At 45.0% G+C, this 25,918-nt stretch overlaps 40 non-coding genes across 40 annotated transcripts; 2 read left to right on the forward strand and 38 right to left on the reverse strand.

Moving 5' to 3' along the window:
* The first annotated feature begins 3,313 nt into the window (after positions 1 to 3,313).
* On the forward strand, positions 3,314 to 3,504 carry LOC130191340 (U2 spliceosomal RNA). Its single transcript, XR_008831178.1, has one exon. It is a non-coding gene; the product is annotated as a U2 spliceosomal RNA (small nuclear RNA).
* Positions 3,505 to 3,767: 263 nt separating this feature from the next.
* Positions 3,768 to 3,880, forward strand: LOC130191342 (U5 spliceosomal RNA). Its single transcript, XR_008831180.1, has one exon. It is a non-coding gene; the product is annotated as a U5 spliceosomal RNA (small nuclear RNA).
* A 208-nt stretch (positions 3,881 to 4,088) lies between these two features.
* trnak-cuu (transfer RNA lysine (anticodon CUU)) lies at positions 4,089 to 4,161 on the reverse strand. The gene has a single exon. It is a non-coding gene; the product is annotated as a tRNA-Lys (tRNA).
* Positions 4,162 to 4,678: 517 nt separating this feature from the next.
* Positions 4,679 to 4,751, reverse strand: trnak-cuu (transfer RNA lysine (anticodon CUU)). The gene has a single exon. It is a non-coding gene; the product is annotated as a tRNA-Lys (tRNA).
* Positions 4,752 to 4,875: 124 nt separating this feature from the next.
* On the reverse strand, positions 4,876 to 4,948 carry trnak-cuu (transfer RNA lysine (anticodon CUU)). The gene has a single exon. It is a non-coding gene; the product is annotated as a tRNA-Lys (tRNA).
* A 125-nt stretch (positions 4,949 to 5,073) lies between these two features.
* trnak-cuu (transfer RNA lysine (anticodon CUU)) lies at positions 5,074 to 5,146 on the reverse strand. The gene has a single exon. It is a non-coding gene; the product is annotated as a tRNA-Lys (tRNA).
* A 125-nt stretch (positions 5,147 to 5,271) lies between these two features.
* On the reverse strand, positions 5,272 to 5,344 carry trnak-cuu (transfer RNA lysine (anticodon CUU)). The gene has a single exon. It is a non-coding gene; the product is annotated as a tRNA-Lys (tRNA).
* Positions 5,345 to 5,469: 125 nt separating this feature from the next.
* On the reverse strand, positions 5,470 to 5,542 carry trnak-cuu (transfer RNA lysine (anticodon CUU)). The gene has a single exon. It is a non-coding gene; the product is annotated as a tRNA-Lys (tRNA).
* Positions 5,543 to 6,485: 943 nt separating this feature from the next.
* Positions 6,486 to 6,558, reverse strand: trnak-cuu (transfer RNA lysine (anticodon CUU)). Its single transcript has one exon. It is a non-coding gene; the product is annotated as a tRNA-Lys (tRNA).
* Positions 6,559 to 6,683: 125 nt separating this feature from the next.
* On the reverse strand, positions 6,684 to 6,756 carry trnak-cuu (transfer RNA lysine (anticodon CUU)). Its single transcript has one exon. It is a non-coding gene; the product is annotated as a tRNA-Lys (tRNA).
* Positions 6,757 to 7,277: 521 nt separating this feature from the next.
* On the reverse strand, positions 7,278 to 7,350 carry trnak-cuu (transfer RNA lysine (anticodon CUU)). The gene has a single exon. It is a non-coding gene; the product is annotated as a tRNA-Lys (tRNA).
* Positions 7,351 to 7,742: 392 nt separating this feature from the next.
* Positions 7,743 to 7,906, reverse strand: LOC130191331 (U1 spliceosomal RNA). The gene has a single exon (XR_008831169.1). It is a non-coding gene; the product is annotated as a U1 spliceosomal RNA (small nuclear RNA).
* Positions 7,907 to 8,321: 415 nt separating this feature from the next.
* Positions 8,322 to 8,434, reverse strand: LOC130191345 (U5 spliceosomal RNA). The gene has a single exon (XR_008831182.1). It is a non-coding gene; the product is annotated as a U5 spliceosomal RNA (small nuclear RNA).
* A 271-nt stretch (positions 8,435 to 8,705) lies between these two features.
* LOC130191337 (U2 spliceosomal RNA) lies at positions 8,706 to 8,896 on the reverse strand. Its single transcript, XR_008831174.1, has one exon. It is a non-coding gene; the product is annotated as a U2 spliceosomal RNA (small nuclear RNA).
* A 242-nt stretch (positions 8,897 to 9,138) lies between these two features.
* LOC130191344 (U1 spliceosomal RNA) lies at positions 9,139 to 9,302 on the reverse strand. The gene has a single exon (XR_008831181.1). It is a non-coding gene; the product is annotated as a U1 spliceosomal RNA (small nuclear RNA).
* Positions 9,303 to 9,719: 417 nt separating this feature from the next.
* LOC130191346 (U5 spliceosomal RNA) lies at positions 9,720 to 9,832 on the reverse strand. Its single transcript, XR_008831183.1, has one exon. It is a non-coding gene; the product is annotated as a U5 spliceosomal RNA (small nuclear RNA).
* A 754-nt stretch (positions 9,833 to 10,586) lies between these two features.
* trnak-cuu (transfer RNA lysine (anticodon CUU)) lies at positions 10,587 to 10,659 on the reverse strand. The gene has a single exon. It is a non-coding gene; the product is annotated as a tRNA-Lys (tRNA).
* Positions 10,660 to 11,442: 783 nt separating this feature from the next.
* LOC130191357 (U1 spliceosomal RNA) lies at positions 11,443 to 11,606 on the reverse strand. Its single transcript, XR_008831193.1, has one exon. It is a non-coding gene; the product is annotated as a U1 spliceosomal RNA (small nuclear RNA).
* A 392-nt stretch (positions 11,607 to 11,998) lies between these two features.
* Positions 11,999 to 12,107, reverse strand: LOC130191352 (U5 spliceosomal RNA). Its single transcript, XR_008831189.1, has one exon. It is a non-coding gene; the product is annotated as a U5 spliceosomal RNA (small nuclear RNA).
* A 154-nt stretch (positions 12,108 to 12,261) lies between these two features.
* On the reverse strand, positions 12,262 to 12,334 carry trnak-cuu (transfer RNA lysine (anticodon CUU)). The gene has a single exon. It is a non-coding gene; the product is annotated as a tRNA-Lys (tRNA).
* A 684-nt stretch (positions 12,335 to 13,018) lies between these two features.
* Positions 13,019 to 13,091, reverse strand: trnak-cuu (transfer RNA lysine (anticodon CUU)). The gene has a single exon. It is a non-coding gene; the product is annotated as a tRNA-Lys (tRNA).
* A 394-nt stretch (positions 13,092 to 13,485) lies between these two features.
* Positions 13,486 to 13,647, reverse strand: LOC130191335 (U1 spliceosomal RNA). Its single transcript, XR_008831172.1, has one exon. It is a non-coding gene; the product is annotated as a U1 spliceosomal RNA (small nuclear RNA).
* Positions 13,648 to 14,061: 414 nt separating this feature from the next.
* On the reverse strand, positions 14,062 to 14,174 carry LOC130191347 (U5 spliceosomal RNA). The gene has a single exon (XR_008831184.1). It is a non-coding gene; the product is annotated as a U5 spliceosomal RNA (small nuclear RNA).
* A 271-nt stretch (positions 14,175 to 14,445) lies between these two features.
* On the reverse strand, positions 14,446 to 14,636 carry LOC130191338 (U2 spliceosomal RNA). Its single transcript, XR_008831176.1, has one exon. It is a non-coding gene; the product is annotated as a U2 spliceosomal RNA (small nuclear RNA).
* A 249-nt stretch (positions 14,637 to 14,885) lies between these two features.
* On the reverse strand, positions 14,886 to 15,049 carry LOC130191355 (U1 spliceosomal RNA). Its single transcript, XR_008831191.1, has one exon. It is a non-coding gene; the product is annotated as a U1 spliceosomal RNA (small nuclear RNA).
* Positions 15,050 to 15,466: 417 nt separating this feature from the next.
* LOC130191351 (U5 spliceosomal RNA) lies at positions 15,467 to 15,579 on the reverse strand. Its single transcript, XR_008831188.1, has one exon. It is a non-coding gene; the product is annotated as a U5 spliceosomal RNA (small nuclear RNA).
* A 156-nt stretch (positions 15,580 to 15,735) lies between these two features.
* trnak-cuu (transfer RNA lysine (anticodon CUU)) lies at positions 15,736 to 15,808 on the reverse strand. Its single transcript has one exon. It is a non-coding gene; the product is annotated as a tRNA-Lys (tRNA).
* A 125-nt stretch (positions 15,809 to 15,933) lies between these two features.
* Positions 15,934 to 16,006, reverse strand: trnak-cuu (transfer RNA lysine (anticodon CUU)). Its single transcript has one exon. It is a non-coding gene; the product is annotated as a tRNA-Lys (tRNA).
* A 322-nt stretch (positions 16,007 to 16,328) lies between these two features.
* trnak-cuu (transfer RNA lysine (anticodon CUU)) lies at positions 16,329 to 16,401 on the reverse strand. The gene has a single exon. It is a non-coding gene; the product is annotated as a tRNA-Lys (tRNA).
* Positions 16,402 to 16,751: 350 nt separating this feature from the next.
* trnak-cuu (transfer RNA lysine (anticodon CUU)) lies at positions 16,752 to 16,824 on the reverse strand. Its single transcript has one exon. It is a non-coding gene; the product is annotated as a tRNA-Lys (tRNA).
* Positions 16,825 to 16,949: 125 nt separating this feature from the next.
* Positions 16,950 to 17,022, reverse strand: trnak-cuu (transfer RNA lysine (anticodon CUU)). The gene has a single exon. It is a non-coding gene; the product is annotated as a tRNA-Lys (tRNA).
* A 383-nt stretch (positions 17,023 to 17,405) lies between these two features.
* On the reverse strand, positions 17,406 to 17,569 carry LOC130191356 (U1 spliceosomal RNA). The gene has a single exon (XR_008831192.1). It is a non-coding gene; the product is annotated as a U1 spliceosomal RNA (small nuclear RNA).
* Positions 17,570 to 17,979: 410 nt separating this feature from the next.
* Positions 17,980 to 18,092, reverse strand: LOC130191348 (U5 spliceosomal RNA). The gene has a single exon (XR_008831185.1). It is a non-coding gene; the product is annotated as a U5 spliceosomal RNA (small nuclear RNA).
* Positions 18,093 to 18,846: 754 nt separating this feature from the next.
* On the reverse strand, positions 18,847 to 18,919 carry trnak-cuu (transfer RNA lysine (anticodon CUU)). Its single transcript has one exon. It is a non-coding gene; the product is annotated as a tRNA-Lys (tRNA).
* Positions 18,920 to 19,314: 395 nt separating this feature from the next.
* Positions 19,315 to 19,476, reverse strand: LOC130191333 (U1 spliceosomal RNA). Its single transcript, XR_008831170.1, has one exon. It is a non-coding gene; the product is annotated as a U1 spliceosomal RNA (small nuclear RNA).
* A 411-nt stretch (positions 19,477 to 19,887) lies between these two features.
* Positions 19,888 to 20,000, reverse strand: LOC130191353 (U5 spliceosomal RNA). Its single transcript, XR_008831190.1, has one exon. It is a non-coding gene; the product is annotated as a U5 spliceosomal RNA (small nuclear RNA).
* Positions 20,001 to 20,153: 153 nt separating this feature from the next.
* Positions 20,154 to 20,226, reverse strand: trnak-cuu (transfer RNA lysine (anticodon CUU)). The gene has a single exon. It is a non-coding gene; the product is annotated as a tRNA-Lys (tRNA).
* A 323-nt stretch (positions 20,227 to 20,549) lies between these two features.
* Positions 20,550 to 20,622, reverse strand: trnak-cuu (transfer RNA lysine (anticodon CUU)). The gene has a single exon. It is a non-coding gene; the product is annotated as a tRNA-Lys (tRNA).
* A 381-nt stretch (positions 20,623 to 21,003) lies between these two features.
* Positions 21,004 to 21,167, reverse strand: LOC130191334 (U1 spliceosomal RNA). Its single transcript, XR_008831171.1, has one exon. It is a non-coding gene; the product is annotated as a U1 spliceosomal RNA (small nuclear RNA).
* A 414-nt stretch (positions 21,168 to 21,581) lies between these two features.
* On the reverse strand, positions 21,582 to 21,694 carry LOC130191349 (U5 spliceosomal RNA). The gene has a single exon (XR_008831186.1). It is a non-coding gene; the product is annotated as a U5 spliceosomal RNA (small nuclear RNA).
* Positions 21,695 to 25,918: the final 4,224 nt, after the last annotated feature.

Raw genomic sequence — 25,918 nt, forward strand, 5'->3', positions numbered from 1 at the left:
ACCTTCCCTAATCCCCTTCCTCCCAGAGCCCTTGAATTCCCCCTTCATGGGTCCATTACCTGCCTTGGGCTTTGTAGGCGTTTTTGGCTAAAGGGGGCCCCGCCCACTTTTTTCCCCTCAAACCCTTCACCGGGCCGATGGACGGGGAAGGCGGGAGGGCCTCGGGGAACTTAATACACAAATTCCTTCTGGTACATGACCCCTTTTTCCCCTCGGGGTACATGACACCTTTTTCCTCTGGTACATGACCCCTTTTTCTGGTACATGACACTTTTTCCCGGGGACATGACACCTTTTTCCTCTGGCAAAAGCCCCTCTTTTTCCCTCTCCAGGGAATTTTTTCCCCTCTTCACAAACAATCTGTTTCCCCCCAATTTTGGTAACTTACTCTAAGGGTTTTCCTTTCCTGGGGTCACAGGGCCTCTTTTGGCCACCCCTTCCTCCCTTATTGCCTGTACCCTGGAGGGCCCTTCGGGGTTCCCCCCTGGGGGCTTATTTTTTCTTAAAATTTTCCCGGGTCCAGGGAAAAAAATTTTTCAGGGTGGTTGACAAATTGTTTCTGGGAAATTTTTGAATTTGTGTTTTGGGGCACAAAAAAACTAATTGGGCATCCAAGGGACCAAAGCTCTGGCCTTCTCTTTGCACCCGCCAAAAACCAAAAAATTTTCCCCGGCAAAAAACCCCGTGTTCCCTGGTCCTTCCTTAGTTAGGTCAAAAACTCACCACAGTCCAACACTTTTTTCTGCCAAAGGGGGACCCCTCTTTTTTGGGGGGTTTTTTTTTTCCCTTAAATTTTCCGAGAGGAGGAAAAGGCGGGAGGGGGGGCCTAAAGAATCTCTTTTGTAATTTGGTTTTCCAAAAATAAACCCAGAGGGAGGAAAGGCGGTTTTTGGGGGTTTTTTCCTCGGGCCTAAAATTTCCCGGGCCGGGAATCCGTTTTCCCGTTCCCCTAAGCGGGGTTCAGAAAAACCGGCATTTTTTTAAAAATTTTAAAAAAGGGCGGCCCCCCTTTTTTTAAAGGGTTTGGTTTTTACCCAAATTGGGGGCGAGGCAAAAAGGGGGGCCTAAAAATCCCCTTTTTAAAATTTTGGCCTAAAAGAACGTCCGGCTTTTTTTGCCAAGGGCCCCTTTTTCGGGTTTAGCCCAATCCGTTGGGTTTAAATTAACGCTCCCTTCCAAAAAAGCTTTTAAAACTTTTTTAGATAGATAAGGGCAATTTTGGGGGCCCAGGGGGAATTTCATTAAAATTTAAAAATTTTTGGGTAATATATAAATTTTATAAATTTTTATTGGAACCCCCAAAACAGAGGGTTCATTTTTAAGAACGTTTGTGGGACGTCCTCAACAAGTATGAAGCAGAACTAGAGGTTAGTTCTTCATGGTGGATGAAGGACATGATAACTGTTTCCACGGAGTCAAGACTCTGAGATAAGCCCCGCCCCCTCTGAGCCCCGCCCCCTCTAAGGCACAAATGACGCGATTAAACCAAAACTTGTCAAGCGAGTAAACTCCCACGAGTAAAGCGTTGCGAATATTCGAACGCAGCACAAGTCTACTGATAAATTAGTTTTCTTTTTTTCGTGCTTCTGGGTTCCAGTGTGCTAGTTATCAACAATCACAAACGGGACCGTGCCTGGCCTCCACGCCGGGTCAGGACAGCGGGGTACACCGCGCAGTCGGCTTGGACCGACACAGACACGAGCGTAAAGCATACGACCCGCCTGAAGAAATATGACATCATTTGACATGCATGCTAATTGCACATGTCAGCCACTTCCTATTGTCGACGTAGCATCAAGCTAACATCAAGCTAGCTCAGAGGACAATACCTGGGTAAAAGTTGCATGTCTATAAACAACTCGTCCGCTGATGGGAGGAGGCGGCTCGTCAAGCTGGACGTGTCTCTGGTCGACACGTCTTCCCTCAAGAACTTAAAACTCCTGGTTAAAAATGCAAGGCTTGTCTTTTTACATTTTCTTCACAACTGATTGTATTAAATTATGAATATGCAACATGTACTACTTCAGCCTATTACACATTTTAGAAGTACTTATTAGTTAGTCAAATGTAAAACTTTATTAAAATGTGCATCTTTGAGGCGACAGCGATACACTGAGAATATTCAGAAGCCGTAAAGAAGAAGAGGAGTGATATGGCTTTTTTAAATTTCACACTTGACCTCAACTCAAGGACGGGCAAACAAATGTTTTTCTTCCTCCTCCAGAATGTTGCTTATTATTATTATTATTGTTTTTTTTGTTGAGCCAGTCGGAGGTCAAATATGGCACCCTTCACCACTCAAAGGCAAACCCCTCTGTAAGGCATACAAATAGAAATTAATGCATATGTTACTATTTATAGTATTCAAAGAACAAAGTGAAGGACATTCAATATCAATCATAAAGCACGAGGCAGGGGACACGATACGATGTTATAACTCTGTAACCCACTAGAATTAAGTCTAATATACATGTTTAAAGCCCAGGACTTCCAATGTATGTTATTAGCTAGATAATATAAACACATAAACTAATACAAGAGGTCAAAGGCATACAAGAGTGTTTTTACTTCTGGATCAGACAACACATGATTTAGATTTGATTCCACTTCCTGTCACATGACAGGCTCAAGAACCAGCTTTCCAAAAGGTGCGCCATACTTTTCTTTCTAGACAATCAGAGCCGACTGGGAGGCGGCTTAAGGAGACCGGCACTAACACCGTGTTCCAGGCTGAGCGGGAACACAGAATTTTTTTGGAGTTTTAACGACAATTTTTTTGGTTAAATATTATAAAAAAATACCTTCTTTTAACCCCTCCCCCCAAAAAAACACAGTGTCACTTGAAAATCAGTATGATATGTCTCTAAAGAAAGGGACCGTTCTACAGAGTTGTGAGTTAGTTTTCAGTTTTCAGATTGATAGAATCCCGATGAGAACGTCCCAGTGACAGAACGATTGATGCAAGAGCTCGCTGAATGACTTTTCACTGATCTGTCCACTGCTTAATCTGAGATTGAACTAAAGCCGGGCTTCTTGTGTTTCGCCTGATATCAAGTCGAGTGTCAAAAAAGAGATTCATCATCGAAGAATATTTTGAAAAGAGAATCTTTGTTTTTACTCTCTGAGAGGAGAATGCACTGAGAGGCAGCACAGAATGTGAATTAAAATAGAAGTTGGGTTTATTAAACTCAAATCTAGAAAACACAGTTTAATCATATCTGTGATGCTATTCATTGTCAAAGTCACGATTCATTGAATTTACATTCAGTAATTCCCTCTGGAGGTTGTCTCTGGAAGCAAACCGTTGGGGGTCATCGCTTCTCGGCCTTTTGGCTAAGATCAAGTGTAGTATCTGTTCTTATCAGTTTAATATCTGATATATCCTCTATATGAGGATAACTTATTAAGCAGATTTTTAGCATTGGGAGATGGAAAAGGAGCTTGCTTCATTCACTCCATGCATTGACCCCTTATTGCAGTATTGCTGGGAACGGTGCACCCTTCAAAAACATTGTTTAAAACAAAAATCCATGTATACTTCTTACTGATTCCCCCTCTAATGTAAGGAAAACAAATTGGACGATATCGCCCTCTGTAACATGTTGGAATGTCCTCTTCATCATATGAAAGTGGCTGTGGGAATACCTTCTTTAAACATGTTAGTGGGTGTGGCTTGGGATCTGAATCACGGCACGTCATCCGGGGCTCACCATGAGATATCGGAGGACAACTAGGTTATCTTCTGCCTCTTGGCAGGAGGACAGGACTTACTTTGGTTTCTCTTCATAACGCACAAGTCTTTCGCCTTTTACTAAAGACTTCCGTGGAGAGGAACACCAATGAGTTGAACTTATTTTTGTCAGGCTCTGCTGTTGGGCCGAGCCTTGTGCATTTGTGAAAAGAACGAAAAACAGTGCTTGGGTTAGTGCGCTGAGCCACTGCTATGCCTGATTGAAAGAACTGCAAGTGAGATGAGTCCTATGGTCGGCCTCTGAAATCAAACTGTGTCACGTTGTGTCCTTTGTTTTTTGGACTGTGATCTTTTGGATGAGCGGAATCTCAGGTTAATACCTTGCCAAAAGAAATTTAGCCCAACGTGGGGCTCGAACCCACGACCCTGAGATTAAGAGTCTCATGCTCTACCGACTGAGCTAGCCAGGCACACACTCTTAAAACTGTCGTGATTTCAAGCCGCAGGTTGGGTAATGCTCTTTGAGGCCAACTTGAACATTGGTCTGACGCAAAGCACATTCATCTCAGGTTAATACCTTGCCAAAAGTAATTTAGCCCAACGTGGGCTCGAACCCACGACCCTGAGATTAAGAGTCTCATGCTCTACCGACTGAGCTAGCCAGGCACACACTTCTTAAAACTGTCGTGATTTCAAGCCGCAGGTTGGGTAATGCTCTTTGAGGCCAACTTGAACATTGGTCTGACGCAAAGCACATTCATCTCAGGTTAATACCTTGCCAAAAGTAATTTAGCCCAACGTGGGGCTCGAACCCACGACCCTGAGATTAAGAGTCTCATACTATGCCAACTGAGCTAGCCAGGCACACATCTTAAAACTGTCGTGATTTCAAGCCACAGGTTGGGTAATGCTCTTTGAGGCCAACTTGAACATTGGTCTGACGCAAAGCACATTCATCTCAGGTTAATACCTTGCCAAAAGTAATTTAGCCCAACGTGGGGCTCGAACCCACGACCCTGAGATTAAGAGTCTCATGCTCTACCGACTGAGCTAGCCAGGCACACACTTCTTAAAACTGTCGTGATTTCAAGCCGCAGGTTGGGTAATGCTCTTTGAGGCCAACTTGAACATTGGTCTGACGCAAAGCACATTCATCTCAGGTTAATACCTTGCCAAAGTAATTTAGCCCAACGTGGGGCTCGAACCCACGACCCTGAGATTAAGAGTCTCATGCTCTACCGACTGAGCTAGCCAGGCACACACTTCTTAAAACTGTCGTGATTTCAAGCCGCAGGTTGGGTAATGCTCTTTGAGGCCAACTTGAACATTGGTCTGACGCAAAGCACATTCATCTCAGGTTAATACCTTGCCAAAAGTAATTTAGCCCAACGTGGGGCTCGAACCCACGACCCTGAGATTAAGAGTCTCATGCTCTACCGACTGAGCTAGCCAGGCACACACTTCTTAAAACTGTCGTGATTTCAAGCCGCAGGTTGGGTAATGCTCTTTGAGGCCAACTTGAACATTGGTCTGACGCAAAGCACATTCATCTCAGGTTAATACCTTGCCAAAAGTAATTTAGCCCAACGTGGGGCTCGAACCCACGACCCTGAGATTAAGAGTCTCATGCTCTACCGACTGAGCTAGCCAGGCACACACTTCTTAAAACTGTCGTGATTTCAAGCCGCAGGTTGGGTAATGCTCTTTGAGGCCAACTTGAACATTGGTCTGACGCAAAGCACATTCATCTCAGGTTAATACCTTGCCAAAAGTAATTTAGCCCAACGTGGGGCTCGAACCCACGACCCTGAGATTAAGAGTCTCATGCTCTACCGACTGAGCTAGCCAGGCACACACTTCTTAAAACTGTCGTGATTTCAAGCCGCAGGTTGGGTAATGCTCTTTGAGGCCAACTTGAACATTGGTCTGACGCAAAGCACATTCATCTCAGGTTAATACCTTGCCAAAAGAAATTTAGCCCAACGTGGGGCCTCCAACACAGCCCTGAACAATCGAAAGCCTGAGATGATAAGAATCTTCTGCATTTTCTACCAAGGGCACTGAGCTAGAAAAGACCACAAACACAGTCTAACAGAAATGCAGCTTGTCGGTGTCCATTCAACATGACAATCAGGGGAGAGCATTATGCAGTGATTTCATTTGGGGTAATTCTTGAGTCAGCACAAAAGTAATTTAGCCCAGCGTGGGGCTCGAACCACCTGAGATTAAGAGTCTCCAGGTAAGCTCTACGAGAAACAGGGGGCCAGACACAGCACCCAGTTCATGGTCCACAGATGGTTCAGTGTCTTGGTCAACCTCCCTTTGGGCAAGAAGTTTCTCCTGAAAGCAACCATTTGAAAGCACAGGATGCTAATAATGGAGGATCAGGACACAATTCTTCCATAAACAAAGGAAATATCAGTGGGGGAATCAGACCCTCATCCAAAAGATCACAGTCCAGGCACACACGTTAAAACTGTCGTGATTTCAAGCCAGGTTGGGTAATGCTCTTGAGGCTTTCAACTTGAACATTGGTCTGACGCAAAGCACATTCATCTCAGGTTAATACCTTGCCAAAAAAAATTTAGCCCAACGTGAGGCTCGAACCCACGAAGTCTGAGTAAAATTAAGACTCTCATCGACTGAGCTAGCCAGGCACACACCTTCAAACTGTCGTGATTTCAAGCCGCAGGTTGGGTAATGCTATCGTAAATAGTGAGTTCGAGGCCAACTTGAACATTGGTCTGACGCAAAGCACATTCATCTCAGGTTAATACCTTGCCAAAAGTAATTTAGCCCAACGTGGGGCTCGAACCCACGACCCTGAGATTAAGAGTCTCATGCTCTACCGACTGAGCTAGCCAGGCACACACTTCTTAAAACTGTCGTGATTTCAAGCCGCAGGTTGGGTAATGCTCTTTGAGGCCAACTTGAACATTGGTCTGACGCAAAGCACATTCATCTCAGGTTAATACCTTGCCGAAAGTAATTTAGCCCAACGTGGGGCTCGAACCCACGACCCTGAGATTAAGAGTCTCATGCTCTACCGACTGAGCTAGCCAGGCACACACTTCTTAAAACTGTCGTGATTTCAAGCCGCAGGTTGGGTAATGCTCTTTGAGGCCAACTTGAACATTGGTCTGACGCAAAGCACATTCAACTCAGGTTAATACCTTGCCGAAAGTAATTTAGCCCAAGGTGGGGCTCGAACCCACGACCCTGAGAAGTGTGTGCCTGGTCAAACGCATGTGACAGATGATGCTAGTTTCAACAATCAGGAAATCAGGAGACTGTGAGACTTGTGGAATCGTGAGTTTGAGACCTATTCCAACTCTGGTCTGACGCTAAGTACATTCATCTCAAGTTTCTACCTTGCCAAAGGTAATTTAGCCGAACGTGGGGCTCGAACCCACGACCCTGAGATTAAGAGTCTCATGCTCTACCGACTGAGCTAGCCAGGCACACACTTCTACAAACTGTTGTGATTTCAAGCCGCAGGTTGGGTAATGCTCTTTGAGGCCAACTTGAACATTGGTCTGACGCAAAGCACATTCATCTCAGGTTAATACCTTGCCAAAAGTAATTTAGCCCAACGTGGGGCTCGAACCCACGACCCTGAGATTAAGAGTCTCATGCTCTACCGACTGAGCTAGCCAGGCACACACTTCTTAAAACTGTTGTGATTTCAAGCCGCAGGTTGGGTAATGCTCTTTGAGGCCAACTTGAACATTGGTCTGACGCAAAGCACATTCATCTCAGGTTAATACCTTGCCAAAAGAAATTTAGCCCAACGTGGGGCATTCAACTCATTGGTGTTCCTCTCCAAACACAGCCCTGCGAACAATCGAAAGCCTGAAATATGAGCACGCTGATAACGGAAGAATCTTCTGAACACATTTACTCCACAACCAAGGGCAAATAACAGTGAGTAGAATCAGATTCAGACCATCCAAAAGACACACAATCTCACACAGTCATCGAACAGAAATGCGCAGCTTGTCGGTGTCCATCTCCACATGGGAATCGCTTGGTATTCATTCAACATGACAATCAGGGGAGAGCGCGAACGCAGTCCCCCACTACCAGAAATTATGCAGTCGAGATTCCCACATTTGGGGAATTCGCAGGGGTCAGCACAACCGGAGTGCAATGGCTGAGCCTCGCTCTGGGTGAACCACCTTCTTGATCATGGTATCTCCCCTGCCAGGTAAGTATGAGTTGGACGAGACAGAGACAGGGGGGCCATTCTTAGACACAGCACTCCAGTTCATGGTCCACAGATGGTTCAGTGTCTTTGACGTCAACCTCCCTTGGCAAGAAGTTTCTCCTGCTGAGAAAGCAAATACAGCCTTGCAACCATTTGAAAGCACGAAATCCAAGGATGCTAATAATGGAGGAATCTTCAGGACACAATTCTTCCATAAACAAAGGGAAATATCAGTGAGGGGAATCAGATTCCGCTCATCCAAAAGATCACAGTCCAAAAATCAAAGGCCACAAAGTGACAGTTTGATTTGAGAGGCCGACATTAGGACTCATCTCACTTGCAGTTCTTTCAATCAGGCATAGCAGTGGCTCAGCGCACTAACCCAAGCACTGTTTTTCATTCTTTTCACAAATGCACAAGGCTCGGCCTCACGGCAGAGCCTGACAAAAATAAGTTCAACTCATTGGTGTTCCTCTCCACGGAAGTCTTTAGTAAAAGGCGAAAGACTTGTGCGTTATGAAGAGAAACCAAAGTAAGTACCGTCCACCTGCCAAGAGCAGAAGGTAACCTAGTTGTCCCACTCCGATATCTCATGGTGAGCCTCGGATGACGTGCCGTGTTCCAGATCCCAAGCCACACCCACTAACATGTTTAAAGAAGGTATTCCCACCGCCACACCCATTTTCATATGATGAAGAGGACATTCCAACATGTTACATAGGGCGATATCGTCCAATTTGTTTTCCTTTCATTAGAGGGGGAATCAGTACAAAGTATACATGGATTTTTGTTTTAAACAATGTTTTTGAAGGGTGCACCGTTCCCAGCAATACTGCAATACCGGGTCAATGCGTGGAGTGAATGAAGCAAGCTCCTTTTTCATCTCCCAATGCTAAAAATCTGCTTAATAAGTTATCCTCATATAGAGGATATATCAGATATTAAACTGATAAGAACAGATACTACACTTGATCTTAGCCAAAAGGCCGAGAAGCGATGACCCCCAACGGTTTGCTTCCAGAGACAACCTCCTGGGACGGTTCTCACTTGTCATGGTGCAGTTGTATGAGGCATTGGATGCTGTGGATGCTCAGCCAAATGGAAAAGCTGTCCTAAACTAACTAGAATCAGATTCAGACAATCCAAAAGACCACACACAATCTCACACAGTCATCGAACAGAAATGCGCAGCTTGTCGGTGTCCATCTCCACATGGGAATTATTCATTCAACATGACAATCAGGGGAGAGCGCGAACGCAGTCCCCCACTACCAGAAATTATGCAGTCGAGATTCCCACATTTGGGGAATTCGCAGGGGTCAGCACAACCGGAGTGCAATGGCTGAGCCTCGCTCTGGGTGAACCACCTTCTTGATCATGGTATCTCCCCTGCCAGGTAAGTATGAGTTGGACGAGACAGAGACAGGGGGGCCATTCTTAGACACAGCACTCCAGTTCATGGTCCACAGATGGTTCAGTGTCTTTGACGTCAACCTCCCTTGGCAAGAAGTTTCTCCTGCTGAGAAAGCAAATACAGCCTTGCAACCATTTGAAAGCACGAAATCCAAGGATGCTAATAATGGAGGAATCTTCAGGACACAATTCTTCCATAAACAAAGGGAAATATCAGTGAGGGGAATCAGATTCCGCTCATCCAAAAGATCACAGTCCAAAAAACAAAGGCCACAACGTGACACAGTTTGATTTCAGAGGGCGACCATAGGACTCATCTCACTTGCAGTTCTTTCAATCAGGCATAGCAGTGGCTCAGCGCACTAACCCAAGCACTGTTTTTCATTCTTTTCACAAATGCACAAGGCTCGGCCTCACGGCAGAGCCTGACAAAAATAAGTTCAACTCATTGGTGTTCCTCTCCACGGAAGTCTTTAGTAAAAGGCGAAAGACTTGTGCGTTATGAAGAGAAACCAAAGTAAGTACCGCCCATCAAACGCATGTGCCAGATGATGCTAGTTACAACAATAAGGAAATCAGGAGACTGTGAGACTTGTGGAATCTTGAGTTGGAGACCTATTCCAACTCTGGTCTGACACTAAGTACATTCATTTCAAGTTACTACCTTGCCAAAGGTAATTTAGCCCAACGTGGGGCTCGAACCCACGACCCTGAGATTAAGAGACTCATGCTCTACCGACTGAGCTAGCCAGGCACACACTTCTTAAAACTGTCGTGATTTCAAGCCGCAGGTTGGATAATGCTCTTTGAGGCCAACTTGAACATTGGTCTGACGCAAAGCACATTCATCTCAGGTTAATACCTTGCCAAAAGTAATTTAGCCCAACGTGGGGCTCGAACCCACAACCCTGAGATTAAGAGTCTCATACTCTACCAACTGAGCTAGCCAGGCACACACTTCTTAAAACTGTCGTGATTTCAAGCCACAGGTTGGGTAATGCTCTTTGAGGCCAACTTGAACATTGGTCTGACGCAAAGCACATTCATCTCAGGTTAATACCTTGCCAAAAGTAATTTAGCCCAACGTGGGGCTCGAACCCACGACCCTGAGATTAAGAGTCTCATGCTCTATCGACTGAGCTAGCCAGGCACACACGTCTTAAAACTGTCGTGATTTCAAGCCGCAGGTTGGGTAATGCTCTTTGAGGCCAACTTGAACATTGGTCTGACGCAAAGCACATTCATCTCAGGTTAATACCTTGCCAAAAGTAATTTAGCCCAACGTGGGGCTCGAACCCACGACCCTGAGATTAAGAGTCTCATGCTCTACCGACTGAGCTAGCCAGGCACAAAGTTGTTTCTGTCGTGTTTTCAAGCCGCAGGTTGGGTAATGCTCTTTGAGGCCAACTTGAACATTGGTCTGACGCACGGCACATTCATCTCAGGTTAATACCTTGCCAAAAGTAATTTAGCCCAACGTGGGCTCGAACCCACGACCCTGAGATTAAGAGTCTCATGCTCTACCGATTGAGCTAGCCAGGCACACACGTTTTAAAACTGTCGTGATTTCAAGCCGCAGGTTGGGTAATGCTCTTTGAGGCCAACTTGAACATTGGTCTGACGCAAAGCACATTCATCTCAGGTTAATACCTTGCCAAAAGTAATTTAGCCCAACGTGGGGCTCGAACCCACGACCCTGAGATTAAGAGTCTCATGCTCTACCGACTGAGCTAACCAGGCACACACTTCATAAACTGTTGTGATTTCAAGCCAGGTTGGGTAATGCTCTTTGAGGCCAACTTGAACATTGGTCTGACGCAAAGCACATTCATCTCAGGTTAATACCTTGCCAAAAGAAATTTAGCCCAACGTGGGGCATTCAACTCATTGGTGTTCCTCTCCAAACACAGCCCTGCGAACAATCGAAGCCTGAAATATGAGCACGCTGATAACGGAAGAATCTTCTGAACACATTTACTCCACAACCAAGGGCAAATAACAGTGAGTAGAATCAGATTCAGACCATCCAAAAGACCACACACAATCTCACACAGTCATCGAACAGAAATGCGCAGCTTGTCGGTGTCCATCTCCACATGGGAATCGCTTGGTATTCATTCAACATGACAATCAGGGGAGAGCGCGAACGCAGTCCCCCACTACCAGAAATTATGCAGTCGAGATTCCCACATTTGGGGAATTCGCATGGGTCAGCACAACCGGAGTGCAATGGCTGAGCCTCGCTCTGGGTGAACCACCTTCTTGATCATGGTATCTCCCCTGCCAGGTAAGTATGAGTTGGACGAGACAGAGACAGAGGGGGCCATTCTAGATACAGCACTCCAGTTCATGGTCCACAGATGGTTCAGTGTCTTTGACGTCAACCTCCCTTGGCAAGAAGTTTCTCCTGCTGAGAAAGCAAATACAGCCTTGCAACCATTTGAAAGCACGAAATCCAAGGATGCTAATAATGGAGGAATCTTCAGGACACAATTCTTCCATAAACAAAGGGAAATATCAGTGAGGGGAATCAGATTCCGCTCATCCAAAAGATCACAGTCCAAAAAACAAAGGCCACAACGTGACACAGTTTGATTTCAGAGGGCCATAGGACTCATCTCACTTGCAGTTCTTTCAATCAGGCATAGCAGTGGCTCAGCGCACTAACCCAAGCACTGTTTTTCATTCTTTTCACAAATGCACAAGGCAATAAGTTCAACTCATTGGTGTTCCTCTCCACGGAAGTCTTTAGTAAAAGGCGAAAGACTTGTGCGTTATGAAGAGAAACCAAAGTAAGTACCGCCCATCAAACGCATGTGCCAGATGATGCTAGTTACAACAATAAGGAAATCAGGAGACTGTGAGACTTGTGGAATCTTGAGACCTATTCCAACTCTGGTCTGACGCTAAGTACATTCATTTCAAGTTACTACCTTGCCAAAGGTAATTTAGCCCAACGTGGGGCTCGAACCCACGACCCTGAGATTAAGAGTCTCATGCTCTACCGACTGAGCTAGCCAGGCACACACTTCGTAAAACTGTCGTGATTTCAAGCCGCAGGTTGGGTAATGCTCTTTGAGGCCAACTTGAACATTGGTCTGACGCAAAGCACATTCATCTCAGGTTAATACCTTGCCAAAAGTAATTTAGCCCAACGTCGGGCTCGAACCCACAACCCTGAGATTAAGAGTCTCATGCTCTACCGACTGAGCTAGCCAGGCACACACGTCTTAAAACTGTCGTGTTTTCAAGCCGCAGGTTGGGTAATGCTCTTTGAGGCCAACTTGAACATTGGTCTGACGCTAAGCACATTCATCTCAAGTTACTACCTTGCCAAAAGTAATTTAGCCCAACCTGAGATTAAGAGTCTCATGCTGACCGATGAGCTAGCCAGGAAAACTGTCGTGATTTCAAGCCACAGGTTGGGTAATGCTCTTTGAGGCCAACTTGAACATTGGTCTGACGCTAAGCACATTCATCTCAAGTTACTACCTTGCCAAAAGTAATTTAGCCCAATGTGGGTCTCGAACCCACGACCCTGAGATTAAGAGTCTCATGCTCTACCGACTGAGCTAGCCAGGCACACACTTCTACAAACTGTTGTGATTTCAAGCCGCAGGTTGGGTAATGCTCTTTGAGGCCAACTTGAACATTGGTCTGACGCAAAGCACATTCATCTCAGGTTAATACCTTGCCAAAAGTAATTTAGCCCAACGTGGGGCTCGAACCCACGACCCTGAGATTAAGAGTCTCATGCTCTACCGACTGAGCTAGCCAGGCACACACTTCTTAAAACTGTTGTGATTTCAAGCCGCAGGTTGGGTAATGCTCTTTGAGGCCAACTTGAACATTGGTCTGACGCAAAGCACATTCATCTCAGGTTAATACCTTGCCAAAAGAAATTTAGCCCAACGTGGGGCATTCAACTCATTGGTGTTCCTCTCCAAACACAGCCCTGCGAACAATCGAAAGCCTGAAATATGAGCACGCTGATAACGGAAGAATCTTCTGAACACATTTACTCCACAACCAAGGGCAAATAACAGTGAGTAGAATCAGATTCAGACCATCCAAAAGACCACACACAATCTCACACAGTCATCGAACAGAAATGCGCAGCTTGTCGGTGTCCATCTCCACATGGGAATCGCTTGGTATTCATTCAACATGACAATCAGGGAGCGCGATCGCAGTCCCCCACTACCAGAAATTATGCAGTCGAGATTCCCACATTTGGGGAATTCGGGGGGGTCAGCACAACCGGAGTGCAATGGCTGAGCCTCGCTCTGGGTGAACCACCTTCTTGATCATGGTATCTCCCCTGCCAGGTAAGTATGAGTTGGACGAGACAGAGACAGGGGGGCCATTCTTAGACACAGCACTCCAGTTCATGGTCCACAGATGGTTCAGTGTCTTTGACGTCAACCTCCCTTGGCAAGAAGTTTCTCCTGCTGAGAAAGCAAATACAGCCTTGCAACCATTTGAAAGCACGAAATCCAAGGATGCTAATAATGGAGGAATCTTCAGGACACAATTCTTCCATAAACAAAGGAAATATCAGTGAGGGGAATCAGATTCCGCTCATCCAAAAGATCACAGTCCAAAAATCAAAGGCCACAAAGTGACAGTTTGATTTGAGAGGCCGACATTAGGACTCATCTCACTTGCAGTTCTTTCAATCAGGCATAGCAGTGGCTCAGCGCACTAACCCAAGCACTGTTTGTCATTCTTTTCACAAATGCACAAGGCTCGGCCTCACGGCAGAGCCTGACAAAAATAAGTTCAACTCATTGGTGTTCCTCTCCACGGAAGTCTTTAGTAAAAGGCGAAAGACTTGTGCGTTATGAAGAGAAACCAAAGTAAGTACCGCCCACCTGCCAAGAGCAGAAGATAACCTAGTTGTCCCACTCCGATATCTCATGGTGAGCCTCGGATGACGTGCCGTGTTACAGATCCCAAGCCACACCCACTAACATGTTTAAAGAAGGTATTCCCACCGCCACACCCATTTTCATATGATGAAGAGGACATTCCAACATGTTACATAGGGCGATATCGTCCAATTTGTTTTCCTTTCATTAGAGGGGGAATCAGTACAAAGTATACATGGATTTTTGTTTTAAACAATGTTTTTGAAGGGTGCACCGTTCCCAGCAATACTGCAATACCGGGTCAATGCTTGGAGTGAATGAAGCAAGCTCCTTTTTCATCTCCCAATGCTAAAAATCTGCTTAATAAGTTATCCTCATATAGAGGATATATCAGATATTAAACTGATAAGAACAGATACTACACTTGATCTTAGCCAAAAGGCCGAGAAGCGATGACCCCCAACGGTTTGCTTCCAGAGACAACCTCCTGGGACGGTTCTCACTTGTCATGGTGCAGTTGTATGAGGCATTGGATGCTGTGGATGCTCAGCCAAATGGAAAAGCTGTCCTAAACTAACTAGAATCAGATTCAGACAATCCAAAAGACCACACACAATCTCACACAGTCATCGAACAGAAATGCGCAGCTTGTCGGTGTCCATCTCCACATGGGAATCGCTTGGTATTCATTCAACATGACAATCAGGGGAGAGCGCGAACGCAGTCCCCCACTACCAGAAATTATGCAGTCGAGATTCCCACATTTGGGGAATTCGCAGGGGTCAGCACAACCGGAGTGCAATGGCTGAGCCTCGCTCTGGGTGAACCACCTTCTTGATCATGGTATCTCCCCTGCCAGGTAAGTATGAGTTGGACGAGACAGAGACAGGGGGGCCATTCTTAGACACAGCACTCCAGTTCATGGTCCACAGATGGTTCAGTGTCTTTGACGTCAACCTCCCTTGGCAAGAAGTTTCTCCTGCTGAGAAAGCAAATACAGCCTTGCAACCATTTGAAAGCACGAAATCCAAGGATGCTAATAATGGAGGAATCTTCAGGACACAATTCTTCCATAAACAAAGGGAAATATCAGTGAGGGGAATCAGATTCCGCTCATCCAAAAGATCACAGTCCAAAAAACAAAGGCCACAACGTGACACAGTTTGATTTCAGAGGCCGACCATAGGACTCATCTCACTTGCAGTTCTTTCAATCAGGCATAGCAGTGGCTCAGCGCACTAACCCAAGCACTGTTTATCATTCTTTTCACAAATGCACAAGGCTCGGCCTCACGGCAGAGCCTGACAAAAATAAGTTCAACTCATTGGTGTTCCTCTCCACGGAAGTCTTTAGTAAAAGGCGAAAGACTTGTGCGTTATGAAGAGAAACCAAAGTACCGCCCATCAAACGCATGTGCCAGATGATGCTAGTTACAACAATAAGGAAATCAGGAGACTGTGAGACTTGTGGAATCTTGAGTTGGAGACCTATTCCAACTCTGGTCTGACACTAAGTACATTCATTTCAAGTTACTACCTTGCCAAAGGTAATTTAGCCCAACGTGGGGCTCGAACCCACGACCCTGAGATTAAGAGTCTCATGCTCTACCGACTGAGCTAGCCAGGCACACACTTCTTAAAACTGTCGTGATTTCAAGCCGCAGGTTGGATAATGCTCTTTGAGGCCAACTTGAACATTGGTCTGACGCAAAGCACATTCATCTCAGGTTAATACCTTGCCAAAAGTAATTTAGCCCAACGTGGGGCTCGAACCCACGACCCTGAGATTAAGAGTCTCATGCTCTACCGACTGAGCTAGCCAGGCACACACGTTTTAAAACTGTCGTGATTTCAAGCCGCAGGTTGGGTAATGCTCTTTGAGGCCAACTTGAACATTGGTCTGACGCAAAGCACATTCATCTCAGGTTAATACCTTGCCAAAAGTAATTTAGCCCAACGTGGGGCTCGAACCCACGACCCTGAGATTAAGAGTCTCATGCTCACCGACTGAGCTAGCCAGGCACACACTTAATAAAACTGTTGTGATTTCAAGCCGCAGGTTGGGTAATGCTCTTTGAGGCCAACTTGAACATTGGTCTGACGCAAAGCACATTCATCTCAGGTTAATACCTTGCCGAAAGTAATTTAGCCCAACGTGGGGCTCGAACCCACGACCCTGAGATTAAGAGTCTCATGCTCTACCGACTGAGCTAGCCAGGCACACACGTCTTAAAACTGTCGTGATTTCAAGCCGCAGGTTGGGTAATGCTCTTTGAGGCCAACTTGAACATTGGTCTGACGCAAAGCACATTCATCTCAGGTTAATACCTTGCCAAAAGTAATTTAGCCCAACGTGGGGCTCAACCCCACGACCCTGAGATTAAGAGTCTCATGCTCTACCGACTGAGCTAGCCAGGCACACACTTCTTAAAACTGTCGTGATTTCAAGCCGCAGGTTGGGTAATGCTCTTTGAGGCCAACTTGAACATTGGTCTGATTGAGGCCAACTTGAACATTGGTCTGACGCAAAGCACATTCATCTCAGGTTAATACCTTGCCAAAAGTAATTTAGCCCAACGTGGGGCTCGAACCCACGACCCTGAGATTAAGAGTCTCATGCTCTACCGACTGAGCTAGCCAGGCACACACTTCTACAAACTGTTGTGATTTCAAGCCGCAGGTTGGGTAATGCTCTTTGAGGCCAACTTGAACATTGGTCTGACGCAAAGCACATTCATCTCAGGTTAATACCTTGCCAAAAGTAATTTAGCCCAACGTGGGGCTCGAACCCACGACCCTGAGATTAAGAGTCTCATGCTCTACCGACTGAGCTAGCCAGGCACACACTTTGACAAACTGTTGTGATTTCAAGCCGCAGGTTGGGTAATGCTCTTTGAGGCCAACTTGAACATTGGTCTGACGCAAAGCACATTCATCTCAGGTTAATACCTTGCCAAAAGAAATTTAGCCCAACGTGGGGCATTCAACTCATTGGTGTTCCTCTCCAAACACAGCCCTGCGAACAATCGAAAGCCTGAAATATGAGCACACTGATAACGGAAGAATCTTCTGAACACATTTACTCCACAACCAAGGGCAAATAACAGTGAGTAGAATCAGATTCAGACCACACACAATCTCACACAGTCATCGAACAGAAATGCGCAGCTTGTCGGTGTCCATCTCCACATGGGAATCGCTTGGTATTCATTCAACATGACAATCAGGGGAGAGCGCGAACGCAGTCCCCCACTACCAGAAATTATGCAGTCGAGATTCCCACATTTGGGGAATTCGCAGGGGTCAGCACAACCGGAGTGCAATGGCTGAGCCTCGCTCTGGGTGAACCACCTTCTTGATCATGGTATCTCCCCTGCCAGGTAAGTATGAGTTGGACGAGACAGAGACAGGGGGGCCATTCTTAGACACAGCACTCCAGTTCATGGTCCACAGATGGTTCAGTGTCTTTGACGTCAACCTCCCTTGGCAAGAAGTTTCTCCTGCTGAGAAAGCAAATACAGCCTTGCAACCATTTGAAAGCACGAAATCCAAGGATGCTAATAATGGAGGAATCTTCAGGACACAATTCTTCCATAAACAAAGGGAAATATCAGTGAGGGGAATCAGATTCCGCTCATCCAAAAGATCACAGTCCAAAAAACAAAGGCCACAACGTGACACAGTTTGATTTCAGAGGGCGACCATAGGACTCATCTCACTTGCAGTTCTTTCAATCAGGCATAGCAGTGGCTCAGCACCAAGCACTGTTTTTCATTCTTTTCACAAATGCACAAGGCTCGGCCTCACGGCAGAGCCTGACAAAAATAAGTTCAACTCATTGGTGTTCCTCTCCACGGAAGTCTTTAGTAAAAGGCGAAAGACTTGTGCGTTATGAAGAGAAACCAAAGTAAGTACCGCCCATCAAACGCATGTGCCAGATGATGCTAGTTACAACAATATGGAAATCAGGAGACTGTGAGACTTGTGGAATCTTGAGTTGGAGACCTATTCCAACTCTGGTCTGACACTAAGTACATTCATTTCAAGTTACTACCTTGCCAAAGGTAATTTAGCCCAACGTGGGGCTCGAACCCACAACCCTGAGATTAAGAGTCTCATGCTCTACCGACTGAGCTAGCCAGGCACACACTTCTTAAAACTGTCGTGATTTCAAGCCACAGGTTGGGTAATGCTCTTTGAGGCCAACTTGAACATTGGTCTGACGCAAAGCACATTCATCTCAGGTTAATACCTTGCCAAAAGTAATTTAGCCCAATGTGGGGCTCGAACCCACGACCCTGAGATTAAGAGTCTCACGCTCTATCGACTGAGCTAGCCAGGCACACACGTCTTAAAACTGTCGTGATTTCAAGCCACAGGTTGGGTAATGCTCTTTGAGGCCAACTTGAACATTGGTCTGACGCAAAGCACATTCATCTCAGGTTAATACCTTGCCAAAAGTAATTTAGCCCAATGTGGGGCTCGAACCCACGACCCTGAGATTAAGAGTCTCACGCTCTATCGACTGAGCTAGCCAGGCACACACTTCTTAAAACTGTTGTGATTTCAAGCCGCAGGTTGGGTAATGCTCTTTGAGGCCAACTTGAAGATTGGTCTGACGCAAAGCACATTCATCTCAGGTTAATACCTTGCCAAAATTATATTAGCCCAACGTGGGGCTCGAACCCACGACCCTGAGATTAAGAGTCTCATGCTCTACCGACTGAGCTAGCCAGGCACACACTTCTTAAAACTGTCGTGATTTCAAGCCGCAGGTTGGGTAATGCTCTTTGAGGCCAACTTGAACATTGGTCTGACGCAAAGCACATTCATCTCAGGTTAATACCTTGCCAAAAGAAATTTAGCCCAACGTGGGGCATTCAACTCATTGGTGTTCCTCTCCAAACACAGCCCTGCGAACAATCGAAAGCCTGAAATATGAGCACGCTGATAACGGAAGAATCTTCTGAACACATTTACTCCACAACCAAGGGCAAATAACAGTGAGTAGAATCAGATTCAGACCATCCAAAAGACCACACACAATCTCACACAGTCATCGAACAGAAATGCGCAGCTTGTCGGTGTCCATCTCAACATGGGAATCGCTTGGTATTCATTCAACATGACAATCAGGGGAGAGCGCGAACGCAGTCCCCCACTACCAGAAATTATGCAGTCGAGATTCCCACATTTGGGGAATTCGTGGGTCAGCACAACCGGAGTGCAATGGCTGAGCCTCGCTCTGGGTGAACCACCTTCTTGATCATGGTATCTCCCCTGCCAGGTAAGTATGAGTTGGACGAGACAGGGGGGCCATTCTTAGACACAGCACTCCAGTTCATGGTCCACAGATGGTTCAGTGTCTTTGACGTCAACCTCCCTTGGCAAGAAGTTTCTCCTGCTGAGAAAGCAAATACAGCCTTGCAACCATTTGAAAGCACGAAATCCAAGGATGCTAATAATGGAGGAATCTTCAGGACACAATTCTTCCATAAACAAAGGGAAATATCAGTGAGGGGAATCAGATTCCGCTCATCCAAAAGATCACAGTCCAAAAAACAAAGGCCACAACGTGACACAGTTTGATTTCAGAGGGCGACCATAGGACTCATCTCACTTGCAGTTCTTTCAATCAGGCATAGCAGTGGCTCAGCGCACTAACCCAAGCACTGTTTTTCATTCTTTTCACAAATGCACAAGGCTCGGCCTCACGGCAGAGCCTGACAAAAATAAGTTCAACTCATTGGTGTTCCTCCCCACGGAAGACTTTAGTAAAAAGCGAAAGACTTGTGCATTATGAAGAGAAACCAAAGTGTAAGTACCCCCATCAAACGTATGTGACAGATGATGCAAGTTACAACAATCAGGAGACTGTGAGACTTGTGGAATCTTGAGTTGGAGACCTATTCCAACTCTGGTCTGACGCAAAGCACATTCATCTCAGGTTAATACCTTGCCAAAAGTAATTTAGCCCAACGTGGGGCTCGAACCCACGACCCTGAGATTAAGAGTCTCATGCTCTACCGACTGAGCTAGCCAGGCACACACTTCTTAAAACTGTCGTGATTTCAAGCCACAGGTTGGGTAATGCTCTTTGAGGCCAACTTGAACATTGGTCTGACGCAAAGCACATTCATCTCAGGTTAATACCTTGCCAAAAGTAATTTAGCCCAATGTGGGTCTCGAACCCACGACCCTGAGATTAAGAGTCTCATGCTCTACCGACTGAGCTAGCCAGGCACACACTTCTTAAAACTGTTGTGATTTCAAGCCGCAGGTTGGGTAATGCTCTTTGAGGCCAACTTGAAGATTGGTCTGACGCAAAGCACATTCATCTCAGGTTAATACCTTGCCAAAATTATATTAGCCCAACGTGGGGCTCGAACCCACGACCCTGAGATTAAGAGTCTCATGCTCTACCGACTGAGCTAGCCAGGCACACACTTTAAAACTGTCTGATTTCAAGTCAGGTTGGGTAATGCCTTTGAGGCCAACTTGAACATTGGTCTGACGCAAGCACATTCATCTCAGGTTAATACCTTGCCAAAAGAAATTTAGCCCAACGTGGGGCATTCAACTCATTGGTGTTCTCTCAAACACAGCCCTGCTAACAATCGAAAGCCTGAAATATGAGCACGCTTGATAACGGAAGAATCTTCTGAACACATTTACTCCACAACCAAGGGCAACAGTGAGTAGAATCAGATTCAGACCATCCAAAAGACCACACACAATCTCACACAGTCATCGAACAGAAATGCGCAGCTTGTCGGTGTCCATCTCAACATGGGAATCGCTATATTCATTCAACATGACAATCAGGGGAGAGCGCGAACGCAGTCCCCCACTACCAGAAATTATGCAGTCGAGATTCCCACATTTGGGGAATTCCCATGGGTCAGCACAACCGGAGTGCAATGGCTGAGCCTCGCTCTGGGTGAACCACCTTCTTGATCATGGTATCTCCCCTGCCAGGTAAGTATGAGTTGGACGAGACAGAGACAGGGGGGCCATTCTAGACACAGCACACCAGTTCATGGTCCACAGATGGTTCAGTGTCTTTGACGCCAACCTCCCTTGGCAAGAAGTTTCTCCTGCTGAGAAAGCAAATACAGCCTTGCAACCATTTGAAAGCACGAAATCCAAGGATGCTAATAATGGAGGAATCTTCAGGACACAATTCTTCCATAAACAAAGGGAAATATCAGTGAGGGGAATCAGATTCCGCTCATCCAAAAGATCACAGTCCAAAAATCAATGGCCACAAAGTGACAGTTTGATTTGAGAGGCCGACATTAGGACTCATCTCACTTGCAGTTCTTTCAATCAGGCATAGCAGTGGCTCAGCGCACTAACCCAAGCACTGTTTGTCATTCTTTTCACAAATGCACAAGGCTCGGCCTCACGGCAGAGCCTGACAAAAATAAGTTCAACTCATTGGTGTTCCTCTCCACGGAAGTCTTTAGTAAAAGGCGAAAGACTTGTGCGTTATGAAGAGAAACCAAAGTAAGTACCGTCCACCTGCCAAGAGCAGAAGGTAACCTAGTTGTCCCACTCCGATATCTCATGGTGAGCCTCGGATGACGTGCCGTGTTCCAGATCCCAAGCCCAAAAAATTTTTTTTTCCCCCCCCCCCCCCTTTTTTTAAAAAAAAAAGTTTGGGGTTTTGGGGCCCCCTTTTTTTTTGGGGGGAAAAAAAAAGGTTTTTTTTTTTTTTAAAGGTTTTTTCCCTTTTTTTTGGGCCTTTTTTTTGGGGGGGGGGCCCTTTTTTTAAAAAAAAAAAGGGGGGGGGGTTTTTCCCCTTTTCCTTTTAAAAAAATTTTTGGGGTTTAAACCCCAAATTTTTTTGTTTTGTTTTTGTTTTTTGGGGGGGGGGTTTTTTTTTTAAAAAAAAAAAACCCCCCCGGGGGGGGAAAAACCCCCCCAAAAAAAAAATTTTTTTTTTTTTGGGGGGGGGAAAAAAAAAAAGGGGGGGGGAAAAAAAATTTTTTTTTAAAAAGGGTTTTTTAAAAACCCCCCAAAAGGTTTTTGGGGGGGCCCAACCCCCCCCTTTTTTTTCCCCCCGGGGGGTTTTTAAAAAATTTTTTTTTTTTTTGGGGGGGGGTTTTCCCCCCCCCAAAAAAAATTTTACCCCCAAAAACCCCCCTTTTTTTTTTTCCCCGGGGGTTTTTTTTTGGGGGGGGGGAACCCCCCGGGGTTTTTTTTTAAACCCCTTAAAAAAATTTTTTTTTTAAAAAAAAAAAAGGAAACTTTAAAATTTTTTTTTTCCCTTTTTTTTTTTGGGGGGGTTAAATTTTTAAAAATTTTTAAAAGGAAAATTTTTTCCCCCCCCCGGGGGGGGGGCCCCCCCTGAGTTAAAACCAACCCCCCCGGGGGTTTTTTTAAAAAGGGGGAAAATTTTTTTTCCCCTTTAAATTTTTAAAAGGGGTTTTTTTTTCCCCAAAATTTTAAAAAATTTTCCCAAAGGGGGGGAAAAGAGTTAAATTTTCCCACCGAAGCCAGGCCCCCACCCTTTTAAAAGGGGTTTTTCCCCGGGGGGGCCTTTGGGGAAAAAATTTTCCCAAAAACCCTTTTTTTCCCCAAAAAAAAAACCCCTTCCCCAACCCAAAAATTTTTTGAGCTAACCCCCCCCAATTTAAAACCCCTTTTAAAATTTTTTTCCCCAGGGGTTTTCCTTTTGGGGGGAAAAAATTTTTTGGAAACCTTCCCTTTTTCCCCCCCCAAAAAAAAAAGGGAAAAAACCCCCCCCGGGGGGGGGGAAAAAAAATTTTTTTTAAACCCGGGGGGTTTTTGGAAAACCCCAAAAAAACAAAAAAATCCCGGGGGTTTTTTAAGGGGGCCCCCCCCAAAACCCAAAAACCCCAAAATTAAGGGGTTTTTTTTTTCCCCCCCCCCCCCCCCCCTTCCAAAAGGGGGTTTTTAAAAAAGGGGGGCCCCCTTTTAAATTTGGGGTTTAAAACCCCCCCCTTTTTCCCCAAAAAAAAAAAACCCCCAAAAGGGGTTTTAAAAAAATTTTTTTTTTGGGGGGGAAAAACCCCAAAAAAAAAACCCCCCTTTTTTTAAATTTCCCCCTTTAAAAAAGGGAAAAAACCCCCCCCAAAACCCCCCCCAAAAAACCCCAAAAAAAACGCCCCCCAAAGGAAAATTTTTTTTTAAAAAAAAAAAAAAAAAAAAAAATTTAAAAAATTAAACCGGGCCCTTTAAAAAACCCCCCGGGGGGGTTTTTTGGGGGGGGGGAACCCCCCCCCCCTTTTTTTTGGGGGGGGGGGGAAAAAAAAATTTTAAAAAAACCCCGGCCCCAAAAAAATTTTGGGGGGTCCCCCCCGAAAAAAACCCCCCTTTTTTAAAAAAAAATTTTTTTTTTTCCCCCCCAAAAAATTTTTTTTAAAAAGGGGCCCCCCGGGCCGGGAAAAAAATTTTTTTCCCCAAAAAATTTTTCCCCGGGGGAAAAAAAAAAAAACCCCCCCGGGGTTTTTAAAAAAAAATAAAAATTTAAACCCCGGTTTTTTTCATTTAAAAAAAAAAAAAAAACCCCCCAAAAAAAAACCCCCAAAAAACCCCCCAAAAAAAGGGTTTTTAAAAAGGAAAAAAAGGGGGTTTCCCCGGGGGGAAAACCTTTTAAAAATTTAACCCAAGGGGGGGAAAAACCCCCTTTTTTTTTTCCCCCCCCCCCGGGTTTTAAAAAAAAGGCTCTTTTCCCCCGGGGGGCCCCCCCATTTTAAAAACCAAAAAAAGGGGGGTTTTTGGGGTTTTTTGGGGGCCCCTTCCCCCAAAAAAAAAGGGAAAAAAAAGGGGGCCCCCCCCCCCAAAAAAAAAAAAAAGGTTTTTCCCCAAAAAATTTGGGAAAGGGGGGGGGTTTTTTTTTTGGGGGGAAACCCCCCAAAAAAATTTTTTTAAAAAAATTTTTTTCCCCCCCCGGGGGACCCCTTTTTCCCCGGGCCCCCCTTTTTTTGGGGGGGGGGTTTTTTTTTTTTTGGGTTTTTTTTCCCCCAAAAAAAAAAAAAAATTTTTTTTTCCCCCCCCCAAAAAAAATTTTCCCCTTGGGGGGAACCCCCCCCCAAAAAAAAAGTTTTTAAAATTTTTTTTAAAAAATTTAAAATTCCCAAACCCAAATTTTTCCCCCCAAAAAGGGGGAAAAAAATTTTTTTCCCCAAAAAATTTTTAAAAAGGGGGGGCCCCCCTTCCCCCAAAAAAAAAACCCCCAAATTTTTTTTGGGGAAAAAAAAAAAAACCCCAAAAAAAAAAATAAAGGGGGGGGAAAATTTTTTTTAAAGGGGGGCCCAAAAAAATTTTTTCCAAAAAAAAGGGGGGGGGCCGGGTTCCCTTTTTTTTTTTTTTTTTAAAAAAAAAGGGAAAAAACCCCCCCCCAAAAATTAAAAAAGGGGGGAAAACCCAAAATTTGGGGGGGGTTCCAAAAAAGGGGTTTTTGGGGGGAAAAACCCCCCCAAAACCAAATTTTGAAAAAAGGGTTTTTGGGGGGGTTAAATTTTTTAAAAAAAACAAAAAAACCAACCCCAAAAAAGGGGCCCCCCGGGGGGGGGGGAAAAACCCCCCCCCCCCTTTTTTTTTTTGGGGGAAAAAAAAAACCCTTTTTTGGGGGGGAAAAAAGGGGGGCCTTTTAAAAAAAAAAAAAAAAAAAAAAAACCCCCCCCCCCGAAAAAAAAAACCCCCCCAAAAAAACAAAAAAACTTTTTTAATTTGGGAAAAACTCAAAACCCCCCGGTTTTTTTAAAAAAAACCCCCCCCCCTTTTAAAAAAAATTCAAAGGGTTTCCCCCAAGGGAAAAAAAACAAAATTTTTTAAAAAAATTTTTTAAAGGGAAAAAAAAAAAAAGGGAATTATGGTAAAAAAGGGGGGGGAACCCCCCCCTTAAAAAAAAAACCCCCCCCAAAAAAAGGGAAAAAACCCCCCGGGGGAAATTTCCCCCCAAAAAAAAAAATTGGTTTTTTTTTTTAAAGGGGGAAAAAAAAAAGGGGGTTTAAAGGAAAAATTTTAAAAATTTTAAAAAAACCCCCCAAAAATTTTTAAAAAAAAACCCCAAAAAACTTTAAAAGCCAAACAAAAAAATTTTTTTTGGGAAAACCCCGGGCCCAAACCCCCCGGTTTTTTTTTAAAAAAATTAAAAACCCCCCAAAAAAAAAAAACCCCCCCCCAAAAACCCAAACTTTTTTTCAAACAGGGGGGGGGCCAACTTAAAGGGGGTTTTTTTTGGAAAAAGGGAAAAACCCCCTTTGGGGGGGGTTTTTTGGGGTTAAAAAGGGGGAAACCCCAAAGGGGGTTTAAACCCCCTTTTTTTCTTTTTAAAAAAAGGTTTAACCCGGGGGCCCCTTAAACCAAAAAACCCCCCCCCCGGGGGGGGGTTTTAAATCCCGGTTTTCCCCCCAAAAAAAAAACCCCCCCCCCCCAAAAGGGGGGGGGAAAAAAATTTTCCCCTTAAAAAGGAAAAAAAAAAAATTTCCCCCCCCCAAAAAAAAACCCCCAAAAAAGGAAAAAAAAAGGGAAAAATTTTTTTTTTTTAAAGGGGGGGCCCCGGGCCCCCCCAAAATTTTTTTTCCCCCCCCTCGGGAAACCCAAAAAATTTCCCCCCTTTTTTTTTAAACCCCAAAAAAAAGGGCCCCCAAGGAAAAAAAACCCCCCCCCCAAAAAAGGGGAAAAAAACCCCCCAAAAAACCCCCCAAAAATTTAAAATTTTCCCGGGGGTTTTTCCCCCAAAAAAAATTTTTTTAAAAAAAAA

The sequence above is a fragment of the Pseudoliparis swirei genome, unplaced genomic scaffold, assembly GCF_029220125.1.
Source record: "Pseudoliparis swirei isolate HS2019 ecotype Mariana Trench unplaced genomic scaffold, NWPU_hadal_v1 hadal_41, whole genome shotgun sequence".
Lineage (NCBI taxonomy): Eukaryota > Metazoa > Chordata > Actinopteri > Perciformes > Liparidae > Pseudoliparis > Pseudoliparis swirei.